Raw genomic sequence first — 5,294 nt, 5'->3', positions numbered from 1 at the left:
TTTTTTTTTTTTTTTTGGTTGTAGTTGTCATTGTTGTTTGGCAGGCCTGGGCTGGATCCGAATTCGCTAGCTCTGGTGTATGTGGCTGGTGCCCTAACTGCTTGAGCTATAGGCGGCGAGCCAGGCTGCAAGCTATTTACTGGCCAAATTGAAGAGAGTGTGTGTGTGTCTACTGTTTTAAAAGGTGGAAAAAAAGACAAATGCAACTTCAGTTTATAGAATCAATTTTCATAAAGGATCTGAAGACGGGTTTAGGGTGTAGAAGAGTTCCCGGTTTTTTTTTTTTTTTTTTTTTTAAAGAGACAGAGTCTCACTTCATCACCCTTGGTAGAGTTCTGTGATGTCACAGCTCACAGCAACCTCCAGCTTTTGGGCTTAGGTGATTTTCTTGTCTCAGTCTCTCACGTAGCTGGGACTACAGGTGCCTGCTGCAACGCCTGGCTATTTTCTTGTTGCAGTTTGGCCAAGGCCAGGTTTGAACCCACCACCCTTGGTATATGGGGCCGGCACCCTGCTCACTGAGCCACAGGTGCCGCCCAGTTCCTGATTTTTTTAATGGAAAAAGTCCACACATACTCATGGGTAAGAAATTTTAAAAGAACAGTAATACAGGGCCAGGAGTGGTGGCTAACAACTGTAATCTTAGCACTCTGGGAGGCTGAGGTGGGTGGAGAGCCCAGGAGTTGGAGACCAGCCTGACCAAGAGCAAGATGCTGTCTCTAAAAATAGCCAAGCATTGTGGCAGATGCCTATAGTCCTAGCTACCCAGGAGGCTGAGGCAAGAGATTGCTTGAGCCTAAAGAATTTGAGGTTGCCGAGAGCTATGAGGCTGCTGCAGTCTATTACCCAGGGTGACAGAGTGAGACTCTGGCTCCAAAACAAACAAACAAAAAAAGTACAGTAATATAGATTATAAAGTAGGCAGTGAAAATGAGGGGACAGCTCTGTTGTCCCAGCTTGTGCTCCTCAGAGATAACTACTGCTAACAACTCGAAGCGCAAAGTTCCAGACTTTAAAAGCAGAGAAGAGCAATGAAGTGCTGGCCTGATGCTGAGCACCTGGGGTTCTCAGTGCTGGGGAGAGTCAGACTGGTGCACCACTTGAGAAAACTGTGTCTGTTAGGGCAGCGCCTGTGGCTCAAAGGAGTAGGGCGCTGGTCACGTATGCCGGAGGTGGCGGGTTCAAACCCAGCTCTGGCCGAAAACCGGGGAAAAAAATTGTGTTTGCTAAAGCAAAAACACACACATAGATTGGCAATGCAAACAGATGTATTTCCAACGATCCAGTAATCCCACTCCAAGGTGTATGTCCAAGAGAAATCTGTACACGTGCACCAGAAACCCATGTAAGAATGTTCATTGTGGTACATTCCTAACAGCAAGGGTTTATTATGAATGTAATATCCCACAAACTATTCAAGCTAAAGCAATATTGTTTAAAAGGAGGTGGCCACTCAGCTTACACTTGCAAACTGTCTACTGCCACAGAGGTATAAAAACCTTACAACAAAAACCAAAACAATCCTATGTCTATCAATATAGAATGGATCAATGAGTGGTGGTTTCTTCATATAAATTGCATACGGCAGTGAGAATGAGTGAGAATACTACCTACCACGTTGGGTGTAAGAGGCCAGATTCATATGGAAGCACATGGTATGTCCTTAAAATTGAAACCGGAGAAAACTAATCAAGTGATGTTTTCTTGATTTGTGGATAGGGCCCTGCTTTGTAAGCTGAGGGCTGGCATGTGGGTAACCTCTGTGAAATCTGATTGAGTTGAACACAAGGATTTATTTTATGGCAGTTTTGGTACATGTTACATTTAAAAAAATGTAAAAAACAAAATAGCAAACCACCAAATTAATATCAAATCAGTACTTTTTTTTTTTTTTTTTTTTGAGACAGAGCCTCAAGCTATCCCCCTGGGTAGAGTACTGTGGCATCACAGCTCACAGCAACCTCCAACTCCTGGGCTAAAGCGAGTCTCCTGCCTCAGTGTCCCAAGTAGCTGGGACCACAGGCACCCACCACAACGCCCGGCTATTTTTTGGTTGCAGCCATCATTGTTGTTTGGCGGGCCTGGGCTGGATTCGAACCTGCCACCTTAGGTATATGAGGCTGGCGCCTTAGCCACTGGAGCCACAGGCGCTGAGCCTCAAATCATTACTTTAATTGAATCAGAAAGGGATTATCAGAGACAGCTTGTGAAAATAAATTATATGAGCTTTTTTCTGAGATACGGTTTCACTTTGTCACCCTCGGTAGAGGGTGTCACAGCTCACAGCAAGCAATCTCAAACTCTTGGGCTTAAGCAATTCTCTTGCCTCAGCCTCCTCCAAGTAGCTGGGCCTACAGGCGCCCACCATAATGCCCGGCTATTTTTTTTATTTTTTGGTTGTAGTTGTCACTGTTGTTTGGCAGGCCCAGGCTGGATTCAAACCTGCCGCCTCCAGTATATGTGGCTGGAGCCCTAGTCATTGAGCTACAGGTGCTGAGCCTGTATGAGAATTCTTATTCTTTGTTCATGCTGTGCTAGATGCCAGGGATATGGACATCCGCTGGGATGAGTTCTTATTCTCCTTCCTTATAAAGATGAACAAAACACAATTCAGAGACATCAAGGATCTCGTCTAGGGCTACACAGCCTGGGAAGAGGCTAAGCTGAGACCCAAACTTAAGCCTGACAGTTTCCAGCCTTCTCTGCTCTCTGCGGCTCCTCATGTGAACAGGCAGGTACTTTGGGCATCACTGCAGCACACAGGCAAACGTGCTTCTGCCTGAGAGGGAGAGCAGAGAAAACTGGAATGCGGGGAGCAGGGAAAGGCACTAAGGGTCCACAGTTAAAGTTAACACTAGGATAGAAATACCGGCATCTCGGATGGAATTGCCCAAATTATGGAAGATGAGCAAAACCCTTTCCTTCCATGAACCAAAGCATTAACTCTTCCTTTCTCCAAGGGCAGCAGTCTTCTCTAGGTGCTCAGTGGTGAGACCTGCTTCCAGCTCCCCCGTCTCCCCACCTTTACTTGTGAAGGATGCAGGAAGCTGACAAGGCAGGATCACTGACATAAATCTTGCATTCACCAGACCACTACAGGTATCAAAGTTGCAGGTGTTTCAGTTTCCAAAGATCATTTTGAAATGACTTCGGACTATTTGGTTTAGAAGAATGTGTGACAAGATCACAAAGAGGAACCATTTGAAAGGCAAACACATATATTTGTAAACATAGCGTTTTATTAACAAATGTTTACACCCTCTTACAGCAAATTTTATGGTGATTTAACATGTTATATTCTATGAAAGTGTATTATAGAATATTCAAGCTAAAACAGTATCATTTAAAAGTATGTCAAATCAATCTTCATTTGCAAACTGTCTACTACTGCATAGGTATAAAAAGAAAACATCTCACAACAAAAATCAAAAGGTCAAGTTGTCTCTTGTCGGAGTCTACAGACGATACAGTCATCATACAGTTTCAATAGACTTAGGGCCAGCCCAAGGTTAAGACTGCAAAAATAAAGTCTTCAAACGTCCATAGAAGCTTGGCAAACCAACATTACGGTGTTTCATTACAAGTAACCAGGCATATGTCATGCAGAGAAGCCAAAGCTATAAATCTGGGTGTTTACAGTGCTACAGAGAAGCCAAAACTGTAATCAACTTATTTTTTTTTCATAACAGATGTTATTATAAAAAGGCACAAATATCTTACTCCTTGCATTAGGTCTTGACAAAGCATGACATTCTTAGAAGAAATAAAAAATAAAAATTGCTGGTACGATGGCTTAGCCTTTTAAAAAAAATATCCAGGCTCATTTCCATAGGTGTTTTTCTTTAAGACTTTTAACTTGAACTTGTATACACTTTAATAAACGTTCTATTACAAGCTCAGTGAAGTTCTGACACTTATGTTAACTATCCCATCACCAACAGTAAAAAGACATTTGTCAACCAGTTGCATTCCCATAGTAAGCTGGTGTTGCCCATTCCCTTTCTGGAAGTACTGAAATTCTTCACTTGAAACTGGCTTTGGCATTTTGATTTTTTTTTTTCATGCTCTTGCCAGTTTTCTTTAAAAAATTGTTTTTGTGAGACCTGTCTCCACAAAAAAATAATTAGCCAGGTGTAGTGCACACACCTGTAATCCTAGGTACTCGGGAGGCTGAGGCAGGAGGATTGCTTGAACCCAAGAATTGGAGGCTGCAGTGAGCTATGAAGACACCACTGTATTCTAGCCTGGGCAACAGAGTGAGACTCTGTCCCCTCTCCTCCAATTTTTTTTGAACTGATATAGTATAAAATAGTTGTATGTATTTTTTAGGTACATGTGATTTTTTTAATATATGCATACAACGTGTAATGATGGAAGAGGGTAACTGGGGTTATCTATCACCTTAAATATTTATCTTTTCTTTGTGCTGGGAACATTCTAGTTCTTCTAGCTATTTTGAAACATACAAGGAATTACTGTAAACTACAGCATCCCTACTGTACATCTGAATACTAGAACTGATTCCTTTTAGCTAACTGTTCCATTGTACCCATTAACTATGATCTCTCTATGCCTGCTCCCAAGCCACCATATTTCTGCCAGGGCCTTCTTTCTCTTGACTCCCTTAGTTGGACGGGTGGGCAAGCTCTGCTGCGGTGACCAGGGAAGGTCAAATGGGAAGGCATGTCACAGATGTGGAGGAGGTGGCAGGCTGTGAGTCTCTAACGGAGAGCTGGCAGAAAAATGAGAAGATCAAAGGAAATAAGGCAAGAAGACTGCTTCAACTGCAGAGAAGGCAAGATGTAAATTCTTAAGAAGGTCAGAGGAGTGATTGACGATTATGTGAGGGACTCATAAAGTGAAATGATGGAAAGACTGAGCTGAATGAGAGTAAAAAAAAAAAAAATCTTTTTCAGGGCAATAAAGCTCTGTCTACACAGTACAACAAATGGTTTAAAAATTGAGCCACCAATCAGTTGCTATGACTAGCCAGCTGCAGAAAATTTCCCCCTCACTGAATCGACTGGTCTCCCTGACATAATTAGTCTGATCCACATTAAGAAAAAGTTCCATGAACTATGTGATTACTTCATACACAAAGTAAATGCATATAAACAAATTCAAGTGCTGCTTTTAAAAGTTTTCAGGGATAAAAATTTTTTTTTCAGGGATAAAAGTGATTATTCAAGTATAAACTTAATGAGAAATTAATAGGCTCAGTGCCTGTAGCTCAAGCGGCTAAGGTGCCAGCCATATACATCTGAGCTGGCGGGGTTCGAAATCAGCCTGGGCCT

Source organism: Otolemur garnettii, unplaced genomic scaffold (assembly GCF_000181295.1).
Source record: "Otolemur garnettii isolate 467f Iridium unplaced genomic scaffold, OtoGar3 scaffold00023, whole genome shotgun sequence".
Classification (NCBI taxonomy): domain Eukaryota; kingdom Metazoa; phylum Chordata; class Mammalia; order Primates; family Galagidae; genus Otolemur; species Otolemur garnettii.
The sequence above is the reverse complement of the archived record's forward strand: the minus strand, read 5'-3'. Positions refer to the sequence as shown.